Below are 15,833 nucleotides of genomic sequence, written 5' to 3' on the forward strand. Positions count from 1 at the left end.
TGGTGTTGACCTATATTTAGCTTGTGGTCCATTATGACCCTGATTTCCCTGTTTGCAGTACTCCTTACTAGATAGTCTCTTCCCATCCTGTATATGTGAAACGGACTGTTCCTTCCTCAGTGGAGCACTTTGCATTTGTCCTTATAAAAGGTCATCCTATTTACCTCAGAACATTTCTCTAGTTTGTCCAGATCATTTTGACTTATGAGCCTATCCTCCAAAGCACTTGCAACCCCTCCCAGCATAGTATCATCCGCAAACTTAATAAGCGTATTCTCTATGCCCATATTTGAAGTATTGATGACGATATTGAACAGAACCAGTCCCAAAATTGATCCCTGTGGAGCCCCACTTGTTATGCCCTTCCAGCATGACTGTGACTCATTAATAACTACTCTCTGAGAATGGTTATCTAGCCAGTTATGATAATCTTGTGATTATAACTCAAGACTGAAAGTCGGGAGACATGGGATGTTTTCACACTTGTAGGTGCATCAATGGAAGATTGAGTTGAAAACCTGGTCCTAAATGTTGTCTTGTTTGAGTTACATTGCAGCCATCCCTAGAGACATTCCAGATACTAGCTGGTGCATTTGGGAATGTACATAAGGAAATAAGAATGGCCGTACTGGGTCAGACCAAAGGTCCATCTAGCCCAGTAGCCTGTCTGCCGACAGTGGCCACAAAACTAATTCTTTTATGTGCAATAGCTGGTGTTAAAAGGATGATACTGCAAAAAATGGAAATCAACAAGATGCTTCAATATTGTAGGGTGGGTGTCCTGGGCTGCATGAATTGGACTTAGAGAAAATACTTGTTATTGGAGTGACGAATGTATTGGATGAATATGAAAATCAAACAGATGAATCTTTGTAAATGGGCATTTACAGAATTATACTTGTGTTTCAATACACATAGATATGTTTGCTATTCACACTGTTATCAGCAGCATTTTGGGCCTGCCTTTTGAAAGAAAAACAAATTAAAAGTCAGCAGACAGTCTAATCTCCCAACCAGAAAGTAGCAGACACAAGAGCTTTGTATCTGTTGCTATTCTCTATTGTTGAGAATTTTGGCTTCTCAGGTTCCTGGAACATCCTGCATCAGTTTATTCTCTCCCAAGCAGAAAATCCTCCATTTTTACTGTGCTTTGTAGAACGATCGCTTACTCAGCCACAGAGGCATACACTCAGAGAGAAAAGCAATCAGTTTCACCACCGACGTGTGAATAAGCAGCTGAGCAATTGTCTATCTTTTTCTTAAGGTATGTCGCGCTAGCTTTCAGGGGTGGGCATCTGTATTTCTAACACAGCTTTGGGGCTATCAGCCATAAATGCTATCCCAGTCGCTGATGCTGGCAGCAAAATGCAATATTGAAAATGGCTGAGCTCCAGGCGCTGATGATGGTTATTATTTTATATCGATGTGACAGCAGCATCTGGAGGCCTCCAGACACGGGACTGGGACCCAGTGGCCCTGGAAAGTCTGGTTTAAGGGTGCAACACTGTGGAAGGTTTCCTTCATTGCTTCTCTGCTGCAGACAAAACCCTCAGGATTTCTGGGATCACGTTTATTGCTCTGCTCACTGCCTTAATGTAATCACCAGGCCCATAGAAAGGGGAATGGGGTGGGCAGTTGCCCTGGGGCCCAGAGAGTTCCCAGCCACCAAGGCTGCTACTGTGGCAATTCAAGGAATAGGTCCCCTAGGGAAGTGGTGGAATCTCCATCCCTAGAGGTTTTAAATTCCTGGCTTGACAAAGCCCTGGGTGCGATGATTGAGTTGGATTGGTCCTGCTTTGGGCAGGGGGCTAGACTCAGTGATCTCCTAAGGTCTCTTCCAGCCCTAGGATTCTAGGATTCTATGATGCCGAGGCCCTTTAAATTGCTCTGCTGCATGCTCTGGGCAGCTCTGAGGGCTGAGGGGTGCATTGTGGTCTGGGCGGCACTGAGAACTGGCAGCCCCAGCCCCGCCCCTTCCACCCAAGGCCCCGCCCCTTCCACCCATGGCCACGCCCCTTCCACCCAATGCTCCTCCCCTTCTACCCAAGGCCCCGCCCCTTCCAGGAGGGTGGAGCCTGGCCCCACACACACCTTACTCAGGAGCTCACCGTGGCTGTCGGCTCCCCTGGGAATCCCGCAGGGTTTCCTTGACGCCAAATGGTAGACGATGATTGTCTTCATGACATCAGCCATGCTTTGCTTCAATTTGAATTCGGGGGCTACGTTACACTACAGGCTTCTTGCACAAGAACTTTTTGTGGAAGAGATCTTCCATAAAAAGCTTTTGCATCCACAGTGCCGTGTGCATAGCCATGGACGCTCTTGCACCGGTGCTTTTTCTGATTGGGGTGTCTTGCGCAAGAAAGCCCTGTTGTCCATCCACAGACGCCTTTTTGCACAAAAGCACACTACCAAGCCTGTTATTTTGAAATAATGGGCTGTGGAATAAGAAATCTGTCCTGCTTTTCATTAAAAGCAAGGCTAATTCTGAAACAGCTATTTCAAAATAACAATAACATGGATGCTCTGGTGCCATTATTTCAAATAACTACTCCCCAGAGTCATTTGAACTAATTACTCACCAGTGTTTCTGGCAGCTCTAAATCCTCGGTAGCTCATCCACAGTAATGGAGCCTGCTTCAGAGTAATTTCGAGGCTTTCCTATAGTGCTAGTCTGAATTTGCTAAATCGGGAGTTATGAAGTCGAATTTACTAATTTTGAAATAGTTTCCTAGTGTAGACATGACCTGAACACCCACCGTTAGGAAGAGTATGGACGGGGAAAGCAAGCCAGCAAGTTTAGATCGTCAATCACTGCCTTAAGAAGCTACTCAGGCAATGGTACTGGTGGATCCAACAAGACTTAGTCCTCCAGCAGCTAGAAGGGCCTAATCGGGACCCACCATGCAATATAAGAAAGCGTGCCTGCTTCCGTCCAGGGGGAATACTGGATGAGGTTAGGAAAGGAACTTTGCTTCCTGATCCTAACTGAGAACAAGGTAGAAGCATAAGACTACTGATTCCTGGTATGCTGGGCTGTTTAAACCAGGCCTATTTCAGATCATTTGGGAACAAGTTGACGCTACACTGAAATAAGACTATCCACAGTGGGGTTTACACCAATTTAATTACATGAGTTTAAAAACTGCTTTAGATTAAACCCGTGCAACTTCCTCCTGGAGTAAAGGCCTTAAAAAAGTTTGATAAGTACTTAGCTAAAGATGGGAAAGGAATTTGGTTGCAGTGGGGGAGGTCTAGGTTGGATATTAGTTGGATATTAGGAGAAACTATTTCCCTAGTAGGGTGGGGAAGCTGGCATGGGTTCCCTAGGGAGGGGGTGGAATCTTCGTCCCTAAGGCTGTTTCTAGACTGCATCCCTTTTCCGTAAAAGGGATGCAAATTAGACACATCGCAATTGCAAAAGAAGCGGGGATTTAAATCCCCCCCCGCTTAATTTGCATAAACATGGCTGCCGCTTTTTTCCAGCTCAAAAGTGCCAGTCTAGACGGGGATCTTTCGGAAAATAAAGCCTTTTCTGAAAGATCCCTTATTCCTTTTTTAAAGAGGAATAAGGGATCTTTCAGAAAAGGCTTTATTTTCTGAAAGATCCACATCCAGACTGGCGCTTTTTTCCGCTTTCACGGAAAAGGGATGCAGTCTAGACACAGCCTAAAGGTTTTCAAGTCCCAGCTTGACAAAGCCCTGGCTGGGATGATTTAGTTGGGGTGGTCGGACTTGATGACCTCCTGAGGTCTCTTCCAACCTTAGGATTGTACGCACAACTTCTAGTGACTATTCAGAACAACATCTTGTTTCTACCTACGACATAATGAGTAAAACTGAAACTGGAAACTACAGAACAACGAACTTTTCCTAAGCTTAATTGGCTCATCACTAGATACGTGCCACCTAATTACATGGGTTTAACTGAACACAGACTTTAGGCCCATATGCTCTAGAAATATGCATATTCATTAGCCGGAGCAACTAAAGGCTGATCCTTCTCTTGTTTTTACACCACATATGTGCATTGACTTTAATGGAGTTACCCTGACATAAAACGGGTAAGGGAGAAGAATCAGGCCCCAGGTAGGCACAGCTTGTGAAATATCATTCTTATGGAACATTCTTACTCTTAAATCAGACTTAATCCCATTGTGACCACCAAACAGAATGTTCGGTGTGCTGTCTCTACACACTGTTTACCATACATCCCGTGAGACGGTGCCGTGCTCCCGGGCTAGTTGTGAGATGTTACTACCAGAGCTGACTTGTCACGTTGAAAATGCCCCCATGACAGTGCTGACAAATGGATCTTGGAATCTCCCAGGTGTGATTCTTCCAGTGGATTCTGAGCATGACAGCCCGGATGACTCACAACCGGGCCTGGGATTTCCAAAAGGAAAGGAACACGTTGAATGTGAGCTCCGCTTGGAGGAGGAGGCTAGAGATTGAACGGTGAGTCAGAGTTGCCATTTGTTCCCTCCCGCCCCGTTCATTCTAGGGATCCAAGAAGGCTCAGATCTAAATTTTCACCCCATTCTGCAGACCAGCTGATTTCCCCCTCCACTCCGAGTTATTTCGGCCAAGGATAGATAGATGGATAGTGAGCGGGGATGGGGGTGTAAGTAAACAGCTCTATCCAATCCCATTCTTCTCTGAATTCTTGCAGCCCCAGCTTACCCCTTTACCAAAGACGAGACAATATCTAAACAGGGGAACTGGTGTGGAGAGATTGAGGGAATGCCTCCTCCCCTTTCTTCCCCTGCACAGCAGACCAAAGGCTGTGCTAATGCAGCTCTTAGCAAAAACATGGTAGTTTGACCACTTACCCAAAATGCCACCCACTTATGCAATTTCAATTTCCCCAAACTCTAATCAGCATTTCAGGATTCGAGAGCAGCACGGCTGGGTCACCTGCTCTTAAGCTTTCCCTTTAATCTAGCCTTTTTCCGTGCTGTTGGACCAGCAGCCTTGGCGCAATGGGCTTCGTTTAGCGAGCTTTCATGCAGCGGCTTTGTCTAGAACAGCCCTCTGGCAAAGCATGTCGCTGGGCTGTTTTCTAAAGCGATCCTTGGGAAAGGATAAGTCTTTAATTACATGCCCCCTCCCCATTCTTCTCCTTGGCTTCTGTAAATTCTGGAATTAATTCATCCCCAAAGCATAATGACTTTTAAAAAAATCAAACCTAAAAAATAAAATGAAATAATGAGGGAAGTTATAACAGTTAGTGAGTCATTTTTCTGTCCCTCTTGTGTCTTTTTTTTTTTCTCTCTCTCCAGTTGTGTCTGGACTTTCGGGAGATGGGGAAGGGGGAAATTGTTCTAGCCTGAAGTGTGGATATGATTGTTGTCCTCTAGCCCTTGTCATTTGTTCACAAAAGTCACAGGTTCCCCTACGTGGATGAGACCTGGTGTGAAGGTGGGTTCCCTGCCTGCACAGTGAGAGAAATAACAACATTGTGAAATCAGACACTAAGGCTACGTCTACACTGGCATGATTTTCCGGAAATGCTTTTAATGGAAAAGTTTTCTGTTAAAAGCATTTTCGGAACAAAGCATCTAGATTGGCACGGACGCTTTTCCGCAAAAGCACTTTTTGCGGAAAAGCATCTGTGCCAATCTAGACGCACTTTTCCGCAAAAAAGCCCCGATCGCCATTTTCGTGATCGGGGCTTTTTTGCAGAAAACCAATCTGGGCTGTCTACACTGGCCCTTTTGCGCAAAAGTTTTGTGCAAAAGGACTTTTGCCCGAGCAGGAGCAGCATAGTATTTCCTCAAGAACACTGACAATCTTACACGAGATCGTCAGTGCTTTTGTGGAAATTCAAGCGGCCAGTGTAGACAGCTGGCAAGTTTTTCTGGAAAAGTGGCTAATTTTCCGGAAAAACTGGCCAGTCTAGACACAGCCTAAAAGAAACTGGATGGAACGCTGATTGTGCAAGCTGATTATAAACCTGTGCTTGGTTCTAGACTGGCAAGCCCTTCTCCCATGTGCTCTCCTGGTTCGAAAGCCGGTGGACGTCTTAAAAGGGGGTCGTTTCCTTTCTTGGTTTGTTTGGTTTTCTGACTCAAGTTGCCAAGAGCACTCACAGGTCAAATGTTCTTTGCCAGCCTTTTTGTTGGCAAGTGCAGGTTCTCAGGAAATGTACAAAAGAATTAATTCCCACTTTGTGCCAGGTTTCTATGACTCCTAACTCAATTGCCAATGACAGCTGGCACTCAAGACTAATTCGCCCAATTGGAAACCTGATTTTTCATTTTGTACCAGATTTTCCCATCCTCTGGCCTCTCACCTCTTTTTCAATTTTTCCTTCATTTCTCTGATTCGGAACACAATAGAAAATGTGTTGAAATCACACTTCCAGCTGCACCCTCACTAAAATAAGGCTAGGTCTACATCATGCAAGAAAATCAACGTAAAACACACAACTTTGGCTATGAGAATAGCCTAGCTGGAGTCGACGGACCTTAAATCAAATTTCTGCAGCGTCCCCATTGTGGGAGGTTGACAGGAGAAACTCTCCTGTCAACTTCCCTTACTGCTCTCGACCCCAAGGAGCATCAGGGTTGATGGGGGAGGCTGCGGGGGGCCATCATCAGTTGATTTTACAGGTCTTTACTAGACCCAGAGGAATCGCTGTGTTAGTCTGTAACTTTAAAAACAACAAGGAGTCCTGTGGCACCTTAGGGTGTGTCTAGACTACAGGGTTTTGTCAACAAAAGTGGACTTTTGTCGACAAAACTATACCTGCATCTACACTACCGCCGAGTTCTATCGACATAATGTCGACAGAACTCGGCAGTTTTGTCGACGGCAGTAAACCAGGTTCATTCTACGAGGAATAACGCCTTTTTGTCAACAGAGTTCTGTTGACAGAAGGCATTATTGCATCTACACGGTCCTTTGCGTCTACACTCTCATGTCAACAAAGCGGCTTGCTTTGTCGACAGAACTGGCTGTAGTCTAGACGCTCTTTGTTGACAGAAGCTTTGTCGACAGTATCTGTCGACAAAGCTTCTGTCGACAAAAGCCTGTAGTCTAGACGTACCCTTAGAGACTAACAAAAATACACATAGTATCATGAGCTTTCATGAGCAAAACCCACTTCCCCCAGATGAACCTGAGTGGAGAAAAAAGCCATTTATTGTTGCTTGTCCAATCATCTTGCAGATCTCTCTTTAATAGTTGGATGAAAGGCACTGCCTGAATATCTGTCAATAATCAGAATTAGACAGGAGACTAAAACAAAACTTCGGGTCTCTGAGGGTACGTCTAAACTACATGCCTCTGTCGGCAGAGGCATGTAGATTTGTTTGTTCAGCAAAGGTAAATGAAGCCGCGATTTAAATGATCGTGGCTTCATTTACATGGCTGCCGCGCTGAGCCGACAAACAGCTGATCAGCTGTTTGTCGGCTTGCCGCTAGTCTGGACGTTCCCCCTGTCGACAAAAAAGCCCTTTGTCGGCAGCCCCGGTAAACCTCATTCCACGAGGAATAACGGGGCTGCCAACAAAGGGCTTTGATGTCGACAGGGGGAACGTCCAGACTAGCGGCGAGCTGACAAACAGCTGATCAGCTGTTTGTCGGCTCAGCGCGGCAGCCATGTAAATGTAAATGAAGCCGCGATCATTTAAATCGTGGCTTCATTTGCCTTTGCTGATCTGTCTAATCTACATGCCTCTGCCGACAGAGGCATGTAGTCTAGACACAGCCAGGTAGGGCTGAAAACATGGCCTTGACCACCCGGCCTGACCTTGTTGCCTGCAAAGGATGTTCCGCCACCAATGCAGCACAGGTTGGCAGGTGCAAGCCTGAGTTTTGTGCCGTACTTCCATCTGGTCTCTCTTTCCCCTACAGCAGGAGAGGGACTGGCCATTCAGGGTAAACTGACGAATAAGCAGCCTTCCTAGCTGCTGAGAAACATACCACCACATGGAGACAAAAGTCTACCAAACGCAGTCGAAATCCCAGCAATCCCTGATGGCAAAATAAAATAAAAGCAGCAACGCATTGATCTGTTGAAGAAAAAGGAGCTGTTGTTAAGTAAACTTCCCGCGCAGGGATCCAAACAGCATTTCCCAGCAGCATGGCTCGCTTTCTTCATGGCTATCTACTGCAGGAATAGACCCGTTTGCAGTGAAACCCTGCCTCTGAAAGGTTTTTACTGTAGAACAGAGTTTCTACAGGGAATCGATAAAAATAAGAGAAATCCTATGAAGATGCATTTACATTCCTTTTTGGCCTTGGGTAAGCCCGAGAAACTCTGCTTCTCCCCTGCTGTCTTGTTTCTTTTCCAAGTGACTTTAGAGTGAGCCAAGGAGTCACAGGGAGAGCTCTAGACAATGAAACTCTGTTCCTTCACAGAACAAGCTGGGAAAGTGGCTATTCTATTCAGCATAGGTTCTTATTTTCAGCTTGCTGCCATAGTATTGCCATACATAACAGTGCAAGTTTCCCCTTGCTGACCAGCTGCTACACATTTTGCCCTCCATTTTGACTTTTTCTCCATCTGCAAATTCTTCATGCTCAGCTGGTAAAAGTCTCACATTTAGTCATGTGGATGGGGACCAGTCCAATACAAAATTATTCTTATATCCCAGTTTTGCAGTGACTTCCACAGGGCTCCGTACAAGTTCAAAGGTACACCCCTATAGGTCTATGTCTCGGATTTGGGCTTCCATTACATAAGTCACATGGTTACATTTCTGTTTGCCTGACTGGATAACTTTTGTACTAACCAACAGCCTTTGTAGCCATGTTACTTAATGCCTTGCCGAAAGGCATGCAAATATCACAGTGATTAAATAACCGGGACATTACCGAAAAAGGCTTTATTTGTGCAAATAAATATGGTGCAAGAGTAACTCCTGCAAAACCTCCAGCGGGGAGCATGCTAGTCCTCTGCAATATCACTGATGGAAATGGGACAACTGGAAGATCTCCTTTAGATTTCATAAAATCATAGAATAATAGGACTGGAAGGGACCTCAAGAGGTCATCGAGTCCAGCCCCCCGCCCTCAAGGCAAAGCAAACATCTGGTATGGAAGTGGGTCTTTCCTCTGTATCTTCCCCCTCCCTCCCACACACATATTACACCTTTATCCATAGTTGAAAATGCACGGTTTGTTGCAGATATTCCCTGCTGACAGAACAACAGCCTTTTGCTCTTAAAGCACAATTACTTCTGTAACAGCGGGTGTCATATATAAAAAACCCTTTATACACATGTTAGCTAATATTTTGCTTCAGCTTCTTTATTCTTTTGCAAGCTCAAAGCATGGAACAAGAGGCCACTTTAAAGGACAAAACGAACCACTCTTGCAATAACGCTTCAGTTTGTTGTGTTTACCTTGTGCTAGGTAACCAAGAAGCTAAGATGTGATTTCCCACTTCCCATGCTTCGTCATTTGGCATACCTGTCATTTCTCTTCCCCCTGCCTCTGAGGGATACAAACGAACATCTTCCATTTTTTGTTCCCTCAGATTTAACTAGCGCCTTTGATGTTATCAGACTCTGTGTTGTCCTGAAATGTTGTCTAAGCTGCTCATTCCTGAGGCAGAGCCACCAGGGGGCGCTGCTATGATAGTATTGGGGTGGTACACAAAAATGATGGCCGTGGATTTCCATAGAGAATGTACACAATGTTCTCTCAAAGCTTTACAATCCCTCCGGGTGAGGTTTACATTCGGAGCCTGTAGGCCTTGGGCTGGATCGACTCTGCTTCCGAGAGTGAACTTGGGATGAATGGCCTTGGGCTGTGGGCACGGAATGGGAAATGCTGATTCCAGGCCATGAGGTGACTGATCAGTTGCTATGGGCTATGGAAAAAGGGGAGATTGCTGAAGTATCCGCAGATCCTGCAAGGAGTGGGAGGCTCCTGCAGGGCCTTGAGTCAGGAAAGGAACCTGCTGGGAAGGCCTGTGGAGAAACCCAGGCCCAGCTGAAACTGGGTTGATGAAGTTGAAGGTTTGAGTTTTCTTCTGGAAGACATTGAGCTGGATGTCAGAAATTGGACCCCACGAGGAGGAATGATTTGAATGTCTGGCCCGTGAGGACTTGTTAAGGGAAATTGACTGAAGGAGAAACAAGCAGGCCTCAGCAGAGCTACACTTTGGTCAGCATGGGGCACCACAGGGCTGGCGTACTTGTGCGTAGTCTCCATTTTCCTTCAGCTTTGATGAGTCCCGCTTTGGGGTGGCACCATGGTGACCGGATTTCAAGGCGGAGGCGTAGGAGGATGCGTGTGGACATGATGAGGGCTGGCTGGCTACTTGGCATGACAATCTCTCCTTAGTCCTTCCTAAAATACCCAGCTCTGACAAGGACTGCAGGCCAAGCAGCAAGACAAGCCCCATCAGAGACAGGGTAAATAATGGCAAAATGTAGGTGCAATTTATGCTTTTTAATTTCAATTTATAGGTACTGAACCAGTTCCCACTCAGATCAATGGAAAGGCTCCTGCTGACCTCATGTGGTTCTGAATGGGGCTAAATATCAGTGATGGATAGCTCAAGAGATGGTGTCTAAATACCAGTGATGGACAGAGGAAAAGAACAACCATATTCATTTAGGGTACGTAAACCATATTCACTTAGGGTACGTCTACACAGCAGTGTTATTTTGGAATAACTGACATTACTCCGAAATAACATAGTCCACGGCTACACTACAAGCAGTTATTTTGACATAATGTCAAGTTGGTGGACTTCTTACTTCGACTCCCATAACCCTCATTTTATGAGGATTAAGGGAAGTCAGAGGAAGAGCGCTCTTCCCCAGACTTCCTGCTGTGTAGACAGCTATTTCGACTTAAGATACACAGTTGAAGTAGCTCAAGTTGTGTAGCTTATTTCGGCTTTAGCCCAGCTATATAGATGTGCCCTTAGGCATTGTCTACACTAGAGAAGGAACAAATGCACTCAGACATGCTAGAGGTTTCTCCCTCTCTCTTCTATTTCATGTATAACCAAATTGCAAAAATTAGTTAGCTAATGCCTATTACTCCCGTTGGTGTGTAGGGCAGCAACAAAGGTTCTGCATTTTTGTTTGTCTTTGGCCATTTTCTCCAATGTGTCCCAGCTGTAACTCATTCTCTTCATGTCTGCCTCAACAGTACGCCGCCATGTTGTCTTGGGCCTCCCACGTTTCCGTCGTCCTTCAGGCATCCAGAGAAGTGCTATCTTTACAATAGCGTCTGCTTCCCTTCTCATCATGTGCCCTATCCATCCCCAGCGTCTTCTCATCATGATAGTGGTCATGTCCTCCTGGTGGCATCTCAGGAGCAGGTCGTGGTTGGAGATTGTTTTTGGCCAAAAGATGTGATGTATCTTACGAAGGCTGGTGGTGAGAAAGGATGAGAGCTTGTCACGGTCACATTCTGTCATCTGCCAGCACTCTGAGCCATATAGTAGTGTTGATATGACACAGCTCTGGTATAGCTTAAGCTTGATGTGTACACGGAACTGTGTAGATTTCCATACATTGTTCATACTCCTGAGGACATTTCTGGCCTTACTTAGTCTGCTCTGGATGTCGTTCTTGGTGCCTCCATTGTGGTGGATGCTGCTGCCTAAGTACTTAAAGCTCTCTGTGCTGGATAAGTCTGCATCATCTATCTTGATTGGTGCTGGTGAATCTATATTGAAAATCATAATCTCTGTTTTCTTCTGGCTAACTCTTAGTCCAACCTGGCATCCAAAGGTGCAAGGCGTTGTGTCTTTTTCTGCATGTGTTGATGGGTATGGGAAAGCAACGCAAGGTCGTCCACAAAGTCAAATTGCAAAAGGGCGTGGGAAAAGCACAATTCATTATGCTGAGGGTAGATGTTTCATATTGAGCTTCATACCCGGTACAAGTTTCACCTGGAGATTAACAGGTAACATGTCAACATAAGAGATCATAAATTAATTGTACATGATACCAAATAGATTCATTAGGCTCCATGCTTCTTGCAACGGAATGCCAGACACATTAAGGAAGATGGGATGTTTTCTTCGGCAAAAAGGGAATTTCAATGAATTTTTTGTCTCACTTTGTTTAATAGAAGATTATGTAAGTTAATTTTTTCAGGCTAAATTAGAATGCAAGACCCATGGAAACACACTGATGGTCTATATAAATGCCAATAATGAAATTTTATCATTCTGACAGCCATTGTTCAAGGCACGGCATTGCACTATCCTAGTGTGATTATAATTGCAAGAGTGAAGGATTATAGATGATAGATTTGGAGTTTGGGAAGGGCATTGTGTTCCCACGTGAGTAGCTTAGGGTTTGGAAGCATTGCCATCAGGAGATTTTGGTGTGCTCATTGGAAGCTGGTGCTATTCCAAAGCAATCCTCCAGTTCCAAAAGAAGACCTTTGATGGTTGTCTATAATGGCAACACCCTTGAATAAAAAGAGTTTTATTTGAAGGAGGCTATGGGGATAATGAAGAAGTGGGTGGAACCTTATGCTGTGCTCCACATTCTGTTCTCAGTTCCATTAGTAACGTCATCCACTTCCAAATCTCTTTTTCAATTAGTAGCAGCACCATAGAACTCCCGAGAAACAATAATTGTTGATTTCAATGGTCTTGCTCTGGATTTATAACAGTGGAACTCAGTGCACTCTGGAGCCCTTTTGAAAGACACAAAACCGAGGAAATTAAGAGAACAAAGTGTCAAGGCCTCTTCCAGTTATTTGTTTTCTGACTATTATTGAGAGCAACCCTTTGTGAACTTTCCACTGAAATCTGCTTTCTTGCAAAACAGTAATTTCCCTGTGCATACAGCAGAGTCTGGCTGTGTTTCTCATACATATTTCTTTGCTGCAGCTGATGCAATTTTAACCTGGAGTGGGATAGAATTCACTGCTGTTCTCCACCTCCAGAAAAAAAACACAACTCCCACAGAAAAGTAGCTGGAGCCTACAGAGTTCAGTCTCTAAAGATTTGCAGCAAGGATTGCCACGGGACAACCCTTCCCCACCTTCAGTTCCTAAAGGCAGCTAAAGAAATGAGTTTAATTAAATAACTTTATATAACCTTGTGATGAGGAAACAAATAATAATCTATTTTACAGCATAACACAGCTATTTTATAACCTAGATATTATTTTCACCATTACAATAACCATAAAGAAAAAAACCAACAGTAACATTTGAACAGTTGACTCCACACAAAACACATCAAGAAGAAACTGAGGCCAGATCTATGTTCGGGGCGGATGAGAGTGCCGCGGGGCCCAGGGCAGCGTCGCGGGGCCTCAGGCAGCGAAATTTCGCGGGGCTCCCTCTTTGACACGGCGCATGCGCCATGGCGCCACGGCGCATGCACGGGGCCTCGGGAAGCACGGGGCCTGGGGCAGCCGCCCCACTCGCCCTGCGCTAAATCTGCCACTGTCTATGCTATACCAGGAATGTCAGCTTAAGATACCCAACTACAGCTACTGTAGCTGGAGTAGATTTACCTTAAGCCAAACTTAGCACCATCTCCATACAGGGAGGTCTATGGGAGCAAATGCTCCTGTCAACTTCCCTTACTCCTTGTGAATTGAGGAGTACCAGTGTCAAACGGAGTGGCCTCAGCATTTGATTTAGCGGGTCCTTACAAGACCTGCTAAATCAAACACCAGAAGATCAATCTTCAGTGTGGTTGGAATAGACGTGGCCTGAGAGACCCCAAAAGCTTGGATTTTGTTCACGTAAGTCTCGGTGACTGTCTTTGATCACCAGATCTGCACAATATGCTGAGTCTGAAACATCTTCCCTTCATTTGCTTGTAGGAATCCTCAGTTGGAATCCAGGCAAACTCTTTCTCTTCTGTGGATTACTTCTAGTCAGCCAGCTCACTGATTAACCAGTCCCTCAGTTAAGTCACAAGTATATACATTTAAAGTAAATCCTGTTATAAGAAAATACAAAAACTGAGACCAACAAAACAGAAATGGCTCTTTCCCCATGGCTATGTGTAAAGAAGAGTGGATGAATCACACCATTGGGAAAGTGAACTAGGACAGCGTGGCTAAAATCCAAACAGCATACAATTAGAAAAGAAGAAGTTATTTTTCCCTCCCAATTTCCCTTTGCTATAACTAGCATGGCCCATGATCCCTGGCAGAGGGCTAACATCACCACTACCTGCTGCAGAGGGAGGGCCTCTCTATACTTGTGACTTAACTCTCTGCTCCTGGCTCAGCTGGCTCAGCCTCTCCCAACTCACCCAGGGCACAAGACCTTAGCAAAGCAGCTGCCCTGCCTGCTGGCTCATGGAGTCTGAGCCCAGCAACAGAGACAAATCCTATTGGAGAAGACCTCAAACTACCACCCCTACTTCAGAAGCTTCTGAGTGTGGCGTGTTGAATCTGCCTTGCAACAATGACCCAGACCCAACTCATTCCTACCGCCCCACATGGGTCTCTTAAAGAGGCATTTTGTGGGGGGGACAGGATGTCATAGGCACTAAGGAAAAAACCCTACTATGTCACTGCTTTGGGGTCTCTAAATAGCTACCATAATCCGGCACCAATGGCTGAGCTACCGTAGCACTCAGGAGTCTAACTAGACTTCTGCTTGTTCCAGTTCCAGGGGACAGTCACTGTGAATGTTAACACTGCTCTCCTATTTAACTAGAAGCAAACGGAGAGGAGACTGCTTTACTGAGATAGATGATCTGTGAATACAGCACAGCTACCCACCTTCCTTTTTTTTTTCTAGATGTGTCAGCCAAGACCCTTGGATGTTTTTCGCAGCATTGTGCTAGCATTGAGCTGCCAGAAAGCTAGTGGATCCAAGCACCTGGAGTTTCTCCTCACATGCATTCTCATCCAGCCAAGAGCCAAGAGATCCATCTCTGTTCACTGCCCCAGACCTGGACCAGCTTGAGTGACTGGGCTCAACTGAGTGCAGCCCTGCCCGTGTACTAAATTACGCTACAGCTTGATGTGGCTTAGAACCAAGGATCACAGCACTGTAACTCACTCCTGTCCATCTGCTCCATTTCCTCTTAGTCCAGCCTGAATCCTGTCAGTATTGGTCTCAGTTGAGGACATGGGCCAAGGAGTTAAGTTAGAGGGAAAAAAAAGAAAAAGGACAAGACTGTAGAATGCAAAAAGGCAAACAGCCAAAGAAGGCTTCTCCGTGCTAGCAATCTGTCTCAGGGAGGTGTACATTGATCTCATGTGTGTTTGTTTTTCTCACATTTATCAGGTGCGGCACATTAGAATAAAAAGATTCCCTGGTAGTCTGGCAAGACCATGCTGTTCTCAAATAGGCAGGGAGCTGGGTTTTCTGGATGCTGATTTTTTTTTTTTTGTTCTCCTAGGGAAACAAAGGAAGTGGCGGGTTGAAAGTAGCAGAAAATGAAGGGCTGTTTTAAGTGTGTTTGCTCTAAAGACTTTCTGAAGCCTTGAGCTATGGCAGCTAAATTATATCTGAAACAACATTAATTCTTGTAAGCTAAGTGCTCGGGCAGCCACCCAGGAGAGATTCAGATGGTGCCCAGCTTATCAGCAGAGTGCCCACACCTGGCAGCATGTGTTTCTATGGGTGGTACACATGGGCATATGCCTTGGTGCACATGAAAAAAAATTATTCTGCACATGGATGAAAAAAATTAGAGGTAACATTGGGTCAATGCTAAGATTGGTGGGAGACTTACTCTACATGCACTTGTGACTAGACCTAGACTGGAAGGATTAGAACTGGGCTTGAAGGACTAGATATTTCCTGGTAAATGCTGGTACATATTGATTTCACTGCACACACATTTATTACAGAATACTTCTGTTAATAATAACAGACATTTAAGGCAAATTACTTGAGAACTTACTAGTAGGATGTAAGGATAT

General features: G+C 45.1%; 1 long non-coding RNA gene across 1 annotated transcript; it reads left to right on the forward strand.

The window, feature by feature from the left end:
• The first annotated feature begins 4,230 nt into the window (after positions 1-4,230).
• LOC142818680 (uncharacterized) lies at positions 4,231-15,030 on the forward strand. Its single transcript, XR_012896267.1, has 2 exons — positions 4,231-4,458; positions 14,701-15,030. It is a non-coding gene; the product is annotated as an uncharacterized LOC142818680 (long non-coding RNA).
• The last annotated feature ends 803 nt before the right edge of the window (positions 15,031-15,833 follow it).

Source organism: Pelodiscus sinensis, chromosome 17 (assembly GCF_049634645.1).
Source record: "Pelodiscus sinensis isolate JC-2024 chromosome 17, ASM4963464v1, whole genome shotgun sequence".
Lineage (NCBI taxonomy): Eukaryota > Metazoa > Chordata > Testudines > Trionychidae > Pelodiscus > Pelodiscus sinensis.